This window comes from Cetorhinus maximus, unplaced genomic scaffold (genome assembly GCF_964194155.1).
Source record: "Cetorhinus maximus unplaced genomic scaffold, sCetMax3.hap1.1 HAP1_SCAFFOLD_632, whole genome shotgun sequence".
NCBI lineage: Eukaryota > Metazoa > Chordata > Chondrichthyes > Lamniformes > Cetorhinidae > Cetorhinus > Cetorhinus maximus.
The window spans coordinates 152,154-171,368 of NW_027596574.1; the positions used below are offsets into that span (position 1 = coordinate 152,154).

A 19,215-nucleotide genomic window follows, 5' to 3' on the forward strand; every position below is an offset into this window, starting at 1 on the left:
TTTCTCCAGAGCAATTATGTCCTTCCTGTAATCTGGTGACCAGAACTGTGCACAAAATTCCAGCTGTGGCCTAACCAGCGCTATATACAGTTCCCTCATTACATCCCTGCTTTTATATTCAATACCTTGTCAAATAAAAGACAGCATTCCATATGCTTTCTTGAGCACCTTATCCACCTGTCCTGCCACCTTCAGGGACCTCTGGACATGCATTCCAAGGACTCTCAATTCCTCAACCCCTCCAATATCCTCCCATTTATTGAGTATTCCCTTGCTTTGTTTGCTCTCCCCAAATGCATTACCTCAGACATTTCCGATCGAACCCCATTTGCTACTTTTCTGCGCACTCGGCCAAACCATTGATATCTTCACAATTCATGACATGGACAATTTTTGTGACATGGGCAAATTTCCCAACTATGCCTCCCACATTTAAGTCCAAATCATTAATACACACCACAAACAGCAAGGGGCCCAATACTGAGCCCTGTGGAACACCGCTGGAAAGAGCTTTCCTTTCGCTAAAACATTTGTCGACCATTACCATTCGTTTCTTGTCATTGAGCCAATTTTGGATCCAACCCACCACATTCCCCTGTGTCCCCTGTGGCTTTGACTTTTCTGACCAGTCTGCCACATGGAACTTTGTCAGATACCTTACTAAAATCCATGTAGACAACATTCACTGCACTACCCTCATCAATCCTCGTTATTTACTCAAAAAATTCAGTTAAGTTAATAAGGCACAGCTTTCCCTTAAGAAAACCATGCTGACTGTCCCCGATTAATCTGTGCCTTTCTAATTGACAGTTTTCTCTGTGTCTGAGAATTGATTCTAATAATCTGAATACTACCTAAGTAAGACTGACTGGTCTATAATTATTTGGCCTATCTGTACAATGGCACAACATTCACAGACCTCCAGTGCTCTGGTACCTCGCCTGTATCCAGTGAGGAGTGAAAAATGATTTTTTTGTGCAAAACTGTACTTTCAGATATTTTATGAACATAGAAGATGACAAGACATTTCAAAATGGCCTTCACAAAAAGAGTAATAATATTCAGCTTTTCCTTGCAGATCATGTTGCACTCTGAGGTGCTTCAGTACAATTGTGATACATGTAATATTCACTGCATACATTCAATGTGAGTCACACAGCCTGAAGGGTCAATACGATTCCCAGCACCTCGGTGCACTACGGCTGAAAGGTCTTAGACAGCGACCTTTCCCCTGTGCAGCGGCTGCCCCAAGCTTTAGTGCGTCCCTCAGCACATAGTCCTGGGCGTTGGAATGTGCCAGTCTGCAACACTTGGTCAGGGACAACTCTTTGCGCTGGAAGACCAACAAGTTTCGGGCAGACCAAAGAGCGTCTTTCACTGAGTAGATGATCCTCCAGCTGCAGCTGATGTTTGTCTCGATGTGCGTCCCTGTCCCTGGGATCAGCCCGTAGAGCACAGAGTCCTGTGTCACAGAACTGTTCGGGATGAACCACGGCATAAACCACTGCATCTCTCTCCAGACCTTCTTTGCAAAGGCACAATCTACAAGGAGGTGAACAATGGTCTCTTCCCTACCACAGCCACCTCGAGGGCAACGTGCAGAGAGGGTGAGACTCCTGGTGTGTAGGAAGGAACTGACGGGGAGGACCTTTCTCACCACCCGTTAAGCTATGTCTTTGTGCTTGTTGGAAAGTTCTGGTGATGAGGTATTCTGCCAAATGACTTTGACAGTCTGCTCGGGGAACCATCCCACAGGATCCACCCTCTCCTTTTCCCTCAGGGCCTCTTGGACGTTACTGCCTGGTGGACTTGTGGTCAAAGTTGTTTCTCTGCATAAATCTTTCCACGAGGGACAGGTGGTACGGCACGGTCCAACTACCTGGAACGTTCTGCGGCAGCGTGGCCAGACCCATCCTTCGCAACACCGGGCACAGGTAGAACCTCAGCACATAGTGACACTTGGTGTTTGCGTACCGAGGGTCTACAGACAGCTTGATGCAGCCACACACAAAGGTGGCCATCAGGATGAGGGTGATGTTAAGCACATTTCTTCTAGAGGCTTGTACATCGCGTCCCTGCGAACACAATCCATTTTTGACCTCCAGATAAAGCGGAAGATGGCTCGAGTGATCGCCACCACGCAGGAGTGAGGAATGGGCCAGACCTGCGCCACGTACAGCAACAGCGAGAGTGCCTCACACCTGATGACCAGGTTCTTACCCGCAATGGAGAGGGAGCGTCGCTCCCACATGCCCAGTTTTCTTTCCACCATAGCCACTCGCTCCTTCCAGTTTCTAACGCATGCCCTGGTCCCTCCAAACCATATCCCCATCACCTTCAGGCAGTCTCACCTGGTGACGAACGGGACAAAGGATCGGTCAGCCTAGTTCCCAAAGAACATGGCCTCGCACTTGTCATGATTTACCTTGGCTCCCGAGGCCAGTTTGAACTGATCGCAGATGCTGATTAGTCTGCGCACCGACAGCGGATCCGAGCAGAAGATGGCGACATCGTCCATCTACAGGGAGGCTTTGACCTGAGTGCCTCCACTGCCTGGGATCGTCACTCCTCTTCTGCCCTAATTCTTCCTGATGGACTCAGCAAAGGGTTCAGTGTAACATCCGAACAGGACAGGGGAGAGAGAGCAGCCCTGCCTGGCTCCAGATTTAATGGGAAAGCTATCTGATTCCCACCCATTGATTGAAACTGCGCTACTGATGTTAGTGTTGAGCAGTTGGATCCAATTGCAGATTCCCTCCCCAAACCCCATTTTGGAGATCACATCCACCATGTAGGTGTGCGATATTCTGTCAAAGGCCTTCTCCTGATCCAGGCTGATGAGGGAGGTGTCCACACCCCTGTCCTGCACATAGGCAATCGTATCCCTGAGCAGCGCGAGGCTGTCAGAGATCTTCCTGCCCGGCACAGTGCAGGTCTGGTCAGGGTGGATCACCAACGCTAGAGCAGACTTCACCCAATTGTCATTGACGTTGGACAGAATCTTATAATCCATATTCAACAGTGAGATGGGTCGCCAATTTCTAATTTCCTCCCCTTTCCACTTCCACTTGTAGATGAGGGTGTTGCCTTTCCTCATGGATTCTGACATGCTGCCGGCCAGGAGCATACTCTCGTACACTTCCAGCAGGTCTGGGCCCATCCAGTCCCACAGAGCCGAATACAACTCCAACGGCAAGGCGTCGCTTCCGGGAGTTTTACTCTTCTCGAAGGACTCAAGGGCCTTAGTCAGTTCGTCATGAGTTAGCGGTTTGTCCAGGCTCTCCCGTGTACTGTCGTCTAATACCTCTGTGATAAAGGACAGGAAGGACTGGGAGACCGTGCTGTCTGTGGGCTTCATCTCTTGGAGTTCCTCCTTGACATCAACCCCATCGACTGCAGCCGGAGCAGATTCTGCATGTTTCGCTGGAGTCAGGACATTTCCCTCTGTTCCTTTCTCGCTTTCTGGATGAGTACCTTCTTGATATCCTCCTTGATCGCTTCCCACCAGTGTGTCAGGGAATCAAAGAGTGTTTCACAGTTCCCCAGCCTTTGTAATCCTTCTTGAGTTCTCTGGGGTCAGCAGTTTCACGTTCAGCTTCCATGTCCCCCGGCCAAGCCTCTGGTCTTCCTGTAAGTGACATTTGACCGGTAGGAGGCAGTGGTCAGAGAAGAACACTGGCTTGATGTCCGTGGACCTGACTGTGAACGCTCGGGACACAAACAGGAAGTCTATCCTTGAGTGGGTGGACCACTCTGGCCGCGACCAGGTGTATCTCTGCTGCGCTTCATCTGCAGGGTTGCTGAAGACGTTGTGCAGCTTGCCATCCTTTACTATTTCCATCAGGGATCTGGACGTGGTGTCCAGTCTGCTGTCGGCCCTGCCAGATTGTCCAGCTCCATCGATGATGCGGCTGAAGTCACCGCCCAGAATGGCCAGCCTGGAAGTCGCCAGCAGAAGTGGGAGCTGCTGAAGGACAACCAGCCACTCGCTGTTTTGATCCGGGGCATACATGTTAATTAACTAGAGTGGCGCATTCTTGTACAATAATGTCCGCTACGAGGAGGGGCCCGCCCACCACCTCCTCAACCTCGGACATGGTGACATTGCCTCCCTGCAGCTGAATACCCAGGCCGGAGGAACGAGAGTCGTTTCCTCCCGACCAGAGTGATGCCCCTTGGGACCACCATCGTGCCCATTGCCTGTAGGAGCTGAGGTGCAGTATTGCACACTCCTGCAGAAACAACAGGTCAGCTTTGACCTTGGCAAGGTAATCCAAGGTTGCAACACATCGCGTAGCAGATTTAACGCTACACACGTTGATGGACTCAATCTTGATCCCCATTTTAATGCATTTTCTCACTTACCAGTCCTGTTGTTTTTGTCAGTTCCAGTCCTTTGGTTTGCTCCTACAAACCCATAGTGTTTGCAAATTGTCTCGCTTTTGACGGGCTGAGGAAACAGCCCAGAACCGCCCCGTTGGAAATGTTCCGCTCAGGTGACAACGGGGGGTTCGTGCAAGGAGCGAGGTTTGGATTGTTCTCTGCTGGAGAAATCTCTCTGATCCATTCCCCCTCAGGGGCGTTGCTGCTTCCCAGAGATGGGGTGCACTGACAGAACACTGACATCGGGAACACGGTAAATGATTTGCTGCAGGACCGATTAGTTTGTGGAGTTCAAGACGATGCCACAGAGCGCCTTTCACTCACCGAGGTAAACATCGTCTTTAAGCGTACCCAAGGAATCTCCCTCGCCATGGAAAGTGCAGTGAGAGACTGGCAGGCTTTGTACACATACAACATGGCGCTGTTCTTCATGTGGGGCAGGAACCTGCTGCTGAGTGTGGCGTGGAAACCAGACCCACAGCATCGAGGGGAGATGCAATGTCTGCTGTTAAAACCATGAAAAGTCCTTTATCAAAAGAAAGAATTCATCAGCGGCTCCAAGATTAAGTTGTTATAGATGTGGAGGTGACCATGTGCCAGACAGCTGTAAATTCAAGGAGGCAGAATGTCATTATTGCCATAAGAAGGGTCGAAACAGCCCACAAAGCATCAAACCAAGAAGATTGAATTAAAGAATACAGCAGAACCTGAAGCTGCTGACACCGACATCTATTCACTGTGTAATGTAACAGCTGTAAAAACCAAGCCTGTATAAAGTAACAGCTGTAAAAACCGAGCCTGTGTAATGTAACAGCTGTAAAAACCAAGCCTGTATAAAGTAACAGCTGTAAAAACCGAGCCTGTGTAATGTAACAGCTGTAAAAACCAAGCCTGTATAATGTAACAGCTGTAAAAACCGAGCCTGTATAAAGTAACAGCTGTAAAAACCGAGCCTGTGTAATGTAACAGCTGTAAAAACCAAGCCTGTATAATGTAACAGCTGTAAAAACCGAGCCTGTATAAAGTAACAGCTGTAAAAACCGAGCCTGTGTAATGTAACAGCTGTAAAAACCGAGCCTGTGTAATGTAACAGCTGTAAAAACCGAGCTTGTATAATGTAACAGCTGTAAAAACCGAGCCTGTATAAAGTAACAGCTGTAAAAACCGAACCTGTATAAAGTAACAGCTGTAAAAACCGAACCTGTGTAATGTAACAGCTGTAAAAACCGAGCCTGTATAATGTAACAGCTGTAAAAACCGAGCCTGTGTAATGTAACAGCTGTAAAAACCGAGCCTGTGTAATGTAACAGCTGTAAAAACCAAGCCTGTGTAATGTAACAGCTGTAAAAACCAAGCCTGTGTAATGTAACAGCTGTAAAAACCGATCCTGTATAATGTAACAGCTGTAAAAACCGAACCTGTATAATGTAACAGCTGTAAAAACTGAGCCTGTGTAAAGTAACAGCTGTAAAAACCGAGCCTGTGTAATGAAACAGCTGTAAAAACTGAGCCTGTATAAAGTAACAGCTGTAAAAACCAAGCCTGTGTAATGAAACAGCTGTAAAAACCGAACCTGTATAATGTAACAGCTGTAAAAACTGAGCCTGTGTAAAGTAACAGCTGTAAAAACCAAGCCTGTGTAATGAAACAGCTGTAAAAACTGAGCCTGTATAAAGTAACAGCTGTAAAAACCGAACCTGTGTAATGAAACAGCTGTAAAAACTGAGCCTGTATAAAGTAACAGCTGTAAAAACTGAGCCTGTATAAAGTAACAGCTGTAAAAACCGAGACTGTGTAATGTAACAGCTGTAAAAACCGAGCCTGTGTAATGAAACAGCTGTAAAAACCGAATCCATCACTGTCACAATCCAAGTTAATGAGAAGCCATTAATAATGGAGGTGGATATGGAGGCCTCAACTACAGTGGTGGGAGAGCACACTTTCAGATCCCTGACTAAAGGTAGAAAGTTAGTAAACCTGGAGCAGAGAACCGCTAAATTAAAGATATTGCACTGGAGAATCTATTCAGGTAAAGGGGATCGCCACAGCACCAGTGTCTTACAGGCAACAGACAGCCCAGCTGCCTGTGATAATAGTGACTGGAGAAGGACCCAGTCTGTTAGGCCGAGACTGGTTACAGAAGATCAAGCTTGACTGGTCTGAGATATTTCACCTGAAAACAGGAGTTCCTGAACTGCTAAGGAAATACGCCATGGTATTTTGGGATTAATCAGGGAAGTTAAAAGCTCACGATATATGTGGATCCACAGGTGACACCACGTTTCTTTAAGACCGGACCTGTGCCTTATGCATTGAAGGAGAAGGCGGATGCAGAACTGTGCCAGTTAGAAAAACTGGGCATCGCCCAAGCTGTCCAATTCTCAGAGTGGGCAGCACTCATAGTTCCAGTGGTTAAGCCTGACCAAACCATAGGAATTGGTGGGAAGTATAAGTTGACAGTGAATAAGGCAGCAAAACCAGACAACTGCCCCATTCCAAGGATAGACCAATTGTATGCAAAGCTGGCTGGAGGCAAGTCCTATACAATAGTGGATATGAGCCAACCATCCAACAATTAGAACTGGATAAATCATCGAGAGAATACATGAGTATTAACACACACACAGGTCTTTATCAAAGAACAAAGAAAAGTACAGCACAGGAACAGGCCCTTTGGCCCTCCAAGCCTGTGCCAATCATATTGCCCGTCAGCTAAAACATTTTGCACTTCCGGGGTCCGTATCCCTCTATTCCCATCCTATTCATGTATTTGTCAAGCTGCCTCTTAAACACCACTATCGTACCTGCTTCCACCACCTCCTCTGGCAGCGAATTCCAGACACTCACTACCCTTTGCGTAGAAAACTTGCCCCACACATCTCCTCTATAGTTTCCTCCTCTCACCTTAAATCTATGTCTCCTAGTAATTGACTCTTTCACCCAGGGAAAAAGCTTCTGACTATCTCCTCTGTCCATGCCACTCATAATTTTGTAAACTTCGATCAAGTCGCCCCTCAATCTCCGTCGCTCTAGTGAGAACAATCCGAGTTTCTCCAACCTCTCCTCATAGCTAATAACCTCCAGACCAGGCAGCATCCTGGTAAACCTCCTCTGCACCCTCTCCAACGCCTCCATATCCTTCTGGTAATGTGGTGACCAGAATTGCACGCAATATTCCAAGTGTGGCCTAACCAAGGTTCTATACAGCTGCAGCATGACTTTCCAGCTTTTATACTCAATACCCCTGCCGATGAAGGCAAGCATGCCATATGCCTTCCTGACTACCTTATCCACCTGCGTTGCCACTTTCAGTGACCTGTACACCCAGATCCCTCTGCCCGTCGATGCACTAATGGTTCTGCCATTTACTGTGTAATTCCTGCCTGTATTAGACCTTCCAAAATGCATTACCTCGCATTTGTCCGGATTAAACTCCATCTGCCATTTCTCCGCCCAAGTCTCCAACCGATCTATGTCCCGTTGTATCCTTTGACAATCCTCTTCACTATCTGCAACTCCTCCAACCTTGGTCTCGTCTGCAAACTTACTAATTAGTCCAGTTACATTTTCCTCCAAATCATTTATGTATACTACAAACAGCAATGGTCCCAGCACTGATCCCTGTGGAACTCCACTAGTCACAGCTCTCCATTCAGAAAAGCACCCTTCCACTGCTACCCTCTGTCTTCTATGTATATCAGTACAGGTCTTTATCAGCCCTGACAATATTCCGGCAATGCTACTGAAGACTTGTGCTTTAGTAATTGCCACGCCCCTAGCCAAGCTGTTCCAGTACAGCTACAACACTGACATCTACCCGGCTATGTGGAAAATTGCCCGGATTTGTCCTGTACACAAAAAGCAGGAAAAATCCCATCTGGCCAATTACCGCCCCATCAGCCTACTCTTGGTCATCAGTAAAGTGATGGAAGGGGTCATCAACAGTGTTGCCAAGCAGCACTTGCTTAGCAATAACCTGCTCACTGATGCCCAGTTTGGACTCCGCCAGGGTCACTCAGCTCCTGACCTCATTACAGCCTTGGTTCAAACACGGATAAAAGAGCTGAACTCCAGAGGTGAGGTGAGATTGACTGCCCTTGACATCAAGGCTGTTTTTGACTGAGTGTGGCATCAAGGAGCCCTAGCAAAACTGGAGTTAATGGGAATCGGGAGAAAACCTTCCACTGGTTGGAGGCGTACCTAGCACAAAGGAAAATGGTTGTGGTTGTTGGAGGTCAGTCATCTTGGTTCAGGACATCAGTGCAGGAGTTCCTCAGCGTCGTGTCCTCGGCACAACCATCTTCAGCTGCTTCATCAATGACCTTCCTTCCATCATAAGGTCAGAAGTGGGGATGTTTGCTGATGGTTGAAGATACTGAAGCAGTCCATGTCCAAATGCAGCAAGACCTGGACAATATCCAGGCTTGGGCTGACAAGTGGCAAGTAACATTGGTGCCAGACAAGTGTCAGGCAATGACCATCTCCAACAAGAGAGAATCCAACCATCGCCCCTTGACATTCAATGGCATTGCCATCACTGAATCCCCCACTATTAACATCCTGAGGGTGCCATTGACCAGAAACTGAACTGGACTAGCTGTATAAATACTGTGGCTACAAGAGCTGACCACAGGCTAGGAATCCTGTGGAGAGTAACTCACCACCTGACTCCCCGAAGCCTGTCCACCACCTACAAGGCACAAGTCAGGAATGTGATGGAATACTCCCCACTTGCCTGGATGAGTGCAGCTGCCACAACACTCAAAAAGCTCAACACCATCCAGGACAGAGCAGCGCGCTGATTGGCACCCCATCCACAAACATTCGCTCCCTCCACCACCAACGCTCAGTAACAGCAGTGTGTATCATTTACAAGATACACTGCGGGAACTCACCAAGGCTCCTTAGACAGCACCTTCCAAACCCATGACCACTACCATCTAGAAGGACAAGGGCAGCAGATACATGGGAACACCAGCGCCTGGAAGTCCCCCTCCAAATCACGCACCATCCTGATTTGGAAACATATCACCTTTCCTTCGCTGTCGCTGGGTCAAAATCCTGAAACTCCCACTCTAAAAACACTGTGGGTGTACCTACACTACATGGACTGCAGTGGTTCAAGAAGACCAGAGGCTTGGCCGAGGGGCATGGAAGCTGAACCTGCAACTGCTGACCCCAGAGAACATTGAGGAGCTCAAGAGGGATTACAAAGGTTGGAGAACCGTGAAACCCCTTTTTGAGTCCCTGATACACTGGTGGGAAGCGATCAAGGGAAACATCAAGAGGTTTTTCATCCTCAAAGGCACCCAGAAAGCTAGAAAGGAACAGAGGGAAATGTCCCGACTCCAGAAAAACATGCAGGATCTGCTCCGGCTGCAGTCGATGGGGGTCGATGTCAAGGAGGAACTCCAAGAGGTGAAGAGCCAGCAAGCCTCGCCCTTTGCCTCGGAGGCCTCCAAGATCATCTTCCGGTCCAGAGTCCGTTACATGGAGCAGGATGAGACGTGCTCACGTTTCTTCTTCCAAAAGGTACACTCTGTGATCAGCAGCCCGAAGGAAGAAGACGGCTCAGTAAAGTCATCGCCCTCCGACATTTTGAGGATCAGCAAATCCTTTTATTCCGGATTGTATGACGTGAAGCCCACGGACAGCACGGCCTCCCAGTCCTTCCTGTCCTCTATCACGGAGGTCTTAGACGACAGTACACGGGAGAGCCTGGACAAACCGCTAATTCCTGATGAACTGACTAAGGCCCTTGAGTCCTTGGAGAAGAGTAAAACTCCCGGAAGCGACGGCTAGCCGGCGGAGTAGTATTCGGCTCTGTGGGACTTGATCGGCCCAGACCTGCTAGGAGTGTACGAGAGTATGCTCCTGGCCGGTAGTATGTCAGAATCCATGAGGAAAGGCATCATCACCCTCATCTACAAGCACAAGGGGGGAAGGGGAGGAAATTAGAAATTGGCGACCCATTTCACTGTTGAATGTGGACTATAAGATTCTGTCCAAGGTCATCGCCAATCGGGTCAAATCCGCTCTGGAATTGGTGATCCACCCTGACCAGACCTGCACTGTGCCGGGCAGGAAGATCTCTGACTGCCTCGCGCTGCTCAGGGATACGATTGCCTATGTGCAGGACAGGGGTGTGGACACCTGCCTCATCAGCTTGGATCAGGAGAAGGCCTTTGACAGATTATCGCACACCTACATGGTGGATGTGCTCTCCAAAATGGGGTTTGGGGAGGGAATTTGCAATTGGATCCAACTGCTCTACACTAACATTACTAGCGCACTCTCAATCAATGGGTGGGAATCTGATAGCTTTCCGATTAAATCTGGAGTCAGGCAGGGCTGTCCTCTCTCCCCTGTCCTGTTCGTGTGTTGCATAGTACCCTTTTCTGAGTCCATCAGGAAGGATCCGGGCATAAGAGGAGTGACGATCCCAGGCAGTGGAGGCACTCAGGTCAAAGCCTCCCTGTACATGGACGACGTCGCCGTCTTCTGCTCGGATCCGCTGTCGGTGCGCAGACTGATCCACATCTGCGACCAGTTCGAACTGGCCTCGGGTACCAAGGTAAATCGTGGCAAGAGTGAGGCCATGTTCTTTGGGAACTGGGCTGACCGATCCTTTGTCCCCTTCACTGTCAGGGCTGACGGCCTGAAGGTGCTGGGGATATGGTTCGGAGGGACCAGGGCATGCGTTAGAAACTGGAAGGAGCGAGTGTCTATGGTGAAAAGGAAACTGGGCATGTGGGAGCGAAGCTCCCTCTCCAGTGCGGGTAAGAACCTGGTCATCAGGTGTGAGGCACTCTCGCTGTTGCTGTACGTGGCGCAGGTCTAGCCCATTCCACTCTCCTGCGTGGTGGCGATCACTCGAGCCATCTTCCGCTTTATCTGGAGGTCAAAAATGGATCGTGTCCGCATGGACGCGCTGTACAAGCCTCTAGATAAAGGGGGAAAAAACGTGCCCAACATCGCCCTCATACCGATGGCCACCTTTGTGTGGCTGCATCAAGCGGTGTGTAGTCCCTCAGTATACAAACACCAAGTGTCACTATGTGCTGAGGTTCTACCTGTCCCCGGTGTTGCGAAGGATGGGTCTGGCCACGCTGCCGCTGAACGCTCCAAGTAGTTGGACCGTGCCCTACCACCTGTCCCTGGTGGAAAAATTTATGCAGAAAAACACCTTTGACCACAAGTCCATCAGGCAGTGGTCAGCACGTAACGTCCTAGAGGCCCTGAGGGAAAAGGAGAGGGTGGATCCTGTGGGATGGTTCCCCGAGCAGACTGTCAAAGTCATTTGGCAGAATGCCTCATCGCCAGAACTTTCCAACAAGCACCAAGACGTAGCTTGGCTGGTGGTGAGAAAGGCCCTCCCCGTCAGATCCTTCCTACACGTCAGGAGTCTCACCCCCTCTGCACGTTGCCCTCGAGGTGGCTGTGGTGGGGAAGAGACCGTTGTTCACCTCCTTGTGGATTGTGCCTTTGCAAAGAAGGTCTAGAGAGAGATGCAGTGGTTTCTGTCGAGGTTCATCCCGAGCAGTTCTGTGACACAGGACTCTGTGCTCTACGGGCTGTTCCCAGGGACACACACCGAGACAAACATCAACTGCAGCTGGAGGATCATCAACTCGGTGAAAGACGCGCTTTGGTCTGCCCGAAACTTGTTGGTCTTCCAGCGCAAAGAGTTGTCCCCGACCGAGTGTTGCGGACTGGCACAATCCAAAGTCCAGGACTACGTGCTGAGGGACGCACTAAAGCTTGGGGCAGTTGCCGCAAAGGCGCAATGGGGAAGGGCCGCTGTCTAAGACCTTTCTACCACAGCGCACCGAGGGGCTGGGAACTGTTTAAATCCCCTCGGGCTGTACAGCTCAAAATGAAAGGCTGTAAATGATTGTAATATTGTTTGTACTGATGCACCTGGTGATACATTTTGTAAAAGTTGAACCGGATTGTACCCTTGTAATGGTGTTTTTGAAATGGTTTGGAATGTGGTTGAAGATATTTTATGAATAAAGTTTATTTTTGCAAAAAAAAAAGTGTAGTAAAGGAACCACTTGAATATTGTATCTGGACTCCGAGTGTTGAAATTTTGTCCCAGAGTATTCCTCGGACCTTTCAATTGGTGCTGCGAGCAGGGCCCGAAGGATGCAGGACACCGACGGGGAAATGGGATGAGTCACAGTGTGAATTCATTTTTATTCATACTAAATCCGACTCCGTCCCGATCCAGGAAGTGTCAGGCACCCCGCGTATCAGAAACCTGGGCTCCAGGCAATAGTTCAAGGGGTGGTAAGGGTGGGGTAGTTTGCTTGTCTTATAGATTGTTATAATTACATCCGGTATTAGCCGCAAGTAACGAGTTCGGTCAGAAAGGATCCAGGGTAAGAACCGTACCGCTGACAACAACTATACCCCGACCGTCTTACCCAGAGATGGCCAGTGGTGACAAACTCGAGTGGGGACCAGAGGGATCCTTGACACAGCATTGAGCTGACAAAAATAAGAAATCGATAGGCAAAATGAGAAAGAACAATTGGAACCCATTTGACTCACCCGCTGATCAGAGAAAATGGTGGGATAATCAGAAAAAAGACAAAGATGATGAAGCCTGGATCCTAATGTTAAGACAACACATAGAGTTAAGTAAGAAAGTAAATCGAATGTTGGCCAACAAATCCCAAAATGAAGAGCTGGTCCAGGCAAAAAATCTCATGTCAGTTTCGGCAGCTTTACCACAGCCACCAGTAGCTGCACAATACGCAGATAATATAGATTGGAACGGGCTGGTGGAACAGGCGGCAGGATATGAGGAACAACGGGAAGCGGGTTGGGAATCACCACCACCATAACCCGTGGCCCCAATTAAGATAGAGCTTGTGCCCCCGGTGCCCGGACAACCAGGCAGACCAGGCACAGCAGCAAGCTGATTTCCGAGCCTTTAGAGCAGAAATGGCACAAGACTTAGGGCAAGCCCCATAAAACAAGAAAAGGGCGAGAGTGCCCATGAATATGGCAATCGGAAGTTTGAGGCATATTGTAACTACGGGGGTGTAGGTGCTGCGCTGAACCGAGACGATGTACAGTTTATGCAATTGTACAAGGATGGCCTTAGCCTGGCCCACCAGGCAATCCTAGACACCGGGCCCGGGCCCACCAGGCGATCCTAGACACCGGGCCCGGGCCCACCAGGCGATCCTAGACACCGGGCCCGGGCCCACCAGGCCATCCTAGACACTGGGCCCACCAGGCCATCCTAGACACCGGGCCCGGGCCCACCAGGCCATCCTAGACACCAGGCCCGGGCCCACCAGGCCATCCTAGACACCGGGCCCGGGCCCACCAGTCAATCCTAGACACCGGGCTAGTAGACAAGAACACATATGATCGAGGAAGATGGGCCACCGGGGTAGATAACCACATAGGGAAAACTAAGATAAAGGTGTCGGCAGTGAGGTTACAAACCCCACTGAAATGGTGGCCACTGCAGCAGCCGTTCCTAAACCCGAGGTGTGCTTTAATTGTAAAAACCCGAACATAAAATATTTACAGTGTTAGATGTAGCCAATGGATTTTGGTCGATACCACTGGACCAGGAATCCCAAGATAAATTCGCTTTCACAGTGGGAGGGAGACGGTGTACATGGGCGAGGCTCCCACAGGGATTCCACAACAGCCCCAACATCCTCCATCGGGTCACGAGTGAGAAGCTGAGTCCGTGCGACGTAGAGTCTAACAACAGTACAATCTTATAATATGCAGATGATATCCTAATAGCGTCAGAATCGGAAAGGGGCCACATCGGAGCTCTCCTGATAGCCATAAGGACACTGAAAAATGCTGGATTTAAGATAAACCCCTTTATGAGTGGATGACCGGGAGGGCGATGCGCTTGCCAGAGGGCAGAGCCACCGGAAGTGAGGATATGGGACCCATCAGAGATAAAATTAAAAATGATATTAAGCAATTGGATGGACAGCTAAAGGAATTACAACAGGAAGTGAAGGACCAACAGGCTATCAGGGATTTAGAAGAGAGGACAAAAGGGGGACCCCCGTCACCACCGGCTGAGGTCGGAGACATGGTGTTTGTTCAAATCACCCCTAGCCAACCAGGTTTTGCCCCAAAATGGACTGGACCGTACGGAATTATTCACGTGCCTGCGCCGATATGAAGGGAAAAGCTAGGTGGAAACACTGGTCACAACTGAAAAGGTATGATGTAAGTAAGAAAGACTAAATTACCAGGCAGTGGGAGGAAAACGGGCAACGAGCAGTCCGTACTGTGTTAGCCAAGTGGTTTAGGATTCATTCCCGATCTGGAGGACTGGCCATCTGAAAGAGAAAAGGGGGAATCCTCAACTACGGGGAGGGTCACCGTGGGCTGTGCACAAGGAGGGACGTAAAGGAGAAAGCTACAGTGTGTGAGAGATACAGTGTGTGAGAGATTTTTCGCAATTTACCTTCACACCCCAGGAGAACAACAACTGGGGTCACTGTCCCGGGGAGGAAGACTTGGGAATGACAGATACCTGGCATTGGATCTTGAGGGCCAAACACGGAGAGTTGACTGCAACGGCGGACCCCCGGACCGACACCACCCTGCTATCACAGGACACGACGACACCACAGAGACTATCTTGCCCAGACATGACCCCTGGGCCACAGAATGGACTGCTACTGTATACGGACGATGAACTCTTGTATGATAATGTTAAACATGAAATTGTACAGGTAATTGTGAACCTGGCAGGTATGCAACTGCCTGAGTATTGCAGTAACCAAGCGCCCCTACGAAAACTGTACAAATTACTGAGTAAGGCTGTGATTAATCAGCCGGCCGACGCCACGGGTGCCACTAGATTCAGGGGACATCCTGCTTTCCACCGCCAGAAGAGAGAGTTAGTTAACAATGTACTGACAGGGGTGAACACAGGGACTTCCCTGGTAAACTCTCTCGACATTCAAGGAATCAACTCCGAGGTCACGAATCTTAAAGGGATCATGAGGCAGCTTGCTCATAAGAGTAGCGAGGGGTGGTGAAACGGCAGCGGCCCTAGGGGGCAAGAGTGTGGCATCTGTATTGGAAAGCGTACACGTTATAGAGACCCATGCTAAAGCCACCAGCCAATTAATAGAAAGGGAGGAACGACAAGAGGGCAGCACCTAAAAAAGCCAGCTTACGGCCAGTGGCTGATCGGGCAATTAAGACAAAATCTGGGCCAGATCCAAAGTGGGGAGGTACCGGGCTGGATCAACAGTGCCCGGTTGTGGGGGATGGCCAAGAACCCAGGCGTCATCGACGCATGTACATTGAAAGGAGTGACCAGGGTGTATGCGGTGATTCAGAAGTGCACCTCAAACCAAATGAACGTGTTAGGTATGGGCAATCCCCTCAGTCACAGCAGACACGGGCCCACACCCTCAGTACCGAGTGGAGAACATTGGGTTAATCCGAGACAATGACTCCCTCCGGTACTACCCCATAGATATGCATGCCATACGCAAGAATGAGGGCATACACAGGGTATCACTGAGCGGCTGCAGATGGAAAGGTAGCCTCACAATTTGCTCCCATCCAGTTGGAACGGAGGGGGGGTGCTGGACAAATGCGGGTACAACCAAACGGAGGGTTGTATATTAGAAATTACCCACAGAGAAAACCATCACACCCGCTCAGGATACAAGGGAACCCCGGCTCCCAGTTACTATCAGACACAGCGTGAATAATGTACGTCCAACAAAGGGGTCAGGTCTCAGTCAACGCCTCTGACACACTCCACCATGCCCTGGAACACTATGAGGAACCTAAGCAGGCCCCAATTCCCCACCTTCCCGAAAGTCTGACAAAGTTTAAAGGTGACTTACGAAAGGTGAGGAATCAGCATTACGTGTTACAGGCGGTGTTTAAAAGGCTAATCAATGATACGGAAGAGCACTTGAGAGATCCGACGGTGGGAGCAAGTGTGGGAATGGGGGCTGAATGTGGACATACACCCCTGGATAAGAATAAGCTCTCATATACTCGTCGCAGTGCAGCTAGTGTTAGCATTGTTTAACTCTAATTCTTTCAATGTCTTCTCCAGACAATCCAAAAAGTACCAGGGGACCATGAGTGGCGTACTGAGAGGCTGCAAGGAGACATTTGCGTTACATTATGGGACCAGCAACACTCACACACACACAGATTACACAATCCACACTGACATCACTAAAAATCACAGACGGAATCTCAGTAACAATCCACATGCTTTGCACAGTCTTGTGTTGGGGGTTTAGTGTTTGATATTTCGAACTGCAGTGACATTCCCGACAAGATGAGTTAAAGTTTTAACATTAACCAGAAAATGGCTGAAACATTGTTTTCCTGGGGTGAACACATCAAAGGACAGGAAGAATCAGAAAGTTGTCCTGCCCTGGGATTAACATATCAATGGACAGGCCTCCTGGGGAGCAGATTGAGAGACATCCCAACATGCCAGGGGTGGAGTCTGCAAACTGCTCATTCAGGATATACCTGGCTAGGAACCCAATCCGAAAACCGCCTCCAGAGTGCGGAGCTAGTCCCCACTCTGGCTTAATGTGCGTGTGTGTTCCCTCTGTCTCAATCTGCTTTATAACTCTTTGACTTGTTTGTATTTGGATGTTGCTGAGTTGTAACTGAGAGTGATTCATTGGCTCTTGCGTTATTTTGTTTGAAAATGTTCTTTGCTCTCTGTTTTAATGGAATTAATTTTCTCCCCCACCCCTCAAAGAATTTTTATTTTGAAACCTGCAATCTGAAGATCCAGACTGGGACAAGGACTCTTCTTCTTCAGGAGTTTCCTGAGACCTTCTCCAAGGCCGTGCTCCATGGGCCCACGTGAGTTTGTGTCCGTTTCTTATCCCGAGATTTCAATTCCTCTCCGGGACCCTGGTTTTCGGTGGCTCCGGTTAACCAGTTCCTGTTGGACTGTGGGCCTGGAGTTTCAAAAAGAAAATCTTGGGGTTAAAGTAGCCCAGCCTTGCAATCTAAAACTTACATGTTAGCCTCCAGTGTGTGAGGAACAGGAGCCCCACAAGAGGAAATGAAAAGTCCTAAAGTGAAGCTGCCTAAAATCTTGTTATAATTCAGGGATAATGCGTGTAATTTGGGCTGCGCGATCATTCTGACGGTTAAACGGGATTCCCGGTGGTCATTTTACTGAGGGTTTAGGTTTCTATCTGCCTTTCTCCAGTTTTCTTTCTGTTTATTTTTTCGCTTTGCGCTATTTAAGCCTTCAAGGAATAATCACAGGTGAATTGATGGACCCACAGCAGGGGAAGTGAGGTGCAGAAGGGGCAGGGAAAGACTTTACACATGGGGAGAGGAGGCAGGAGTTTCAGAAGGTAGGAGTCACACAGGGGGCTGATTAAGGGGGAGATTATACAGAGGAGGTGGGAGGCTGCTGTTCGTTTCGGAGGGGGGTAATTTGAATGAACATGGGGACAGGGTGCTTGTTCATGTTTGAAATAGTGAGGGGTCGCTGCTACATGTTTAAAATGGTGAATGCATATGAGTTAATAGCTGACTGATATGAGTTTGTATTTATACAGACGTCCAGAGAGATAGGGGGTGGGGCGGTGCTGGGAGTGTGGGGACTGTTGTGATGGTGGGTTGGGTGTTAGATGGGGGTTGTTTGAGAGAGATTTTTGAGTGGGCAAACGCGGGGTTAAAAATGGCGCGAGTAATTTGGCGGCCACAAAACAAACGGTCTGGCGAAAATGATGCAGAGATGGAATAATTGCCGGCTGATAATGACAGGGAGGAAAAGAATGGGGGTTGGATAATATTTGCGAGGAGGAAAGAAAAAACTAAATAACCAGTCCAGTATAGATTTTGAAGAGCACACATTGGGGGTTATATATTTCTTTTTTCAGAAAAGGTTGCTGACAGGAAATAGAAGAGAAAATGAAAGATATGATGAAATCTATTTTTTGAATTGTGAATCAGGGGAGAGCGCGAACGCAGTCCCCCACTACCACAAATTTTGCAGTCGAGTATCCCGCATTTGGGGACATCGCAGGCGTTAGCACACCCGAAGTGCAATGGGCTAGCCTCGTCCTGGGAGAACCTTTTTTTTCTTTTTTTTGCAAAAATATACTTTATTCATAAAATATCATCAATCACATTCCAAACCATTTCAATAACAACATTACAAGGGTACAATCCAGGTTAAACTTTTACAAAATGTATCACCAGGTGCATCAGTACAAACAATATTACAATCATTTACAGCCTTTCATTTTGAGCTGTACAGCCCGAGGGGATTTAAACAGTTCCCAGTCCCTCGGTGCGCTGTGGTAGAAAGGTCTTAGACAGCGACCCTTCCCCATTGCGCCTTTGCGGCAGCTGCTCCAAGATTTAGTGCATCCCACAACACGTAGTCCTGGACTTTGGATTGTGCCAGTCCGCAACAATCGGTCGGGGACAACTCTTTGTGCTGGAAGACCAACAAGTTTCGGGCAGACCAAAGCGCCTCTTTCACCGAGTTGATGATCCTCCAGCTGCAGTTGATGTTTGTCTCGGTGTGTGTCCCTGGGAACAGCCCGTAGAGCACAGAGTCCCGTGTCACAGAACTGCTCGGGATGAACCTCAACAGCAACCACTGCATCTCTCTCCAGACTTTCTTTGCAAAGGCACAATCCACAAGGAGGTGAACAACGGTCTCTTCCCCACCACAGCCACCTCGAGGGCAACGTGCAGAGGGGGTGAGACTCCTGACGTGTAGGAAGGATCTGACGGGGAGGGCCTTTCTCACCACCAGCCAAGCTACGTCTTGGTGCTTGTTGGAAAGTTCTGGCGATGAGGCAT

The 19,215-nt window shown here is 49.0% G+C and overlaps 1 pseudogene; it reads right to left on the reverse strand.

Moving 5' to 3' along the window:
* Positions 1-18,351: 18,351 nt before the first annotated feature.
* On the reverse strand, positions 18,352-18,503 carry LOC144674351 (U1 spliceosomal RNA; annotated as a pseudogene).
* Between the last annotated feature and the right edge of the window lie 712 nt (positions 18,504-19,215).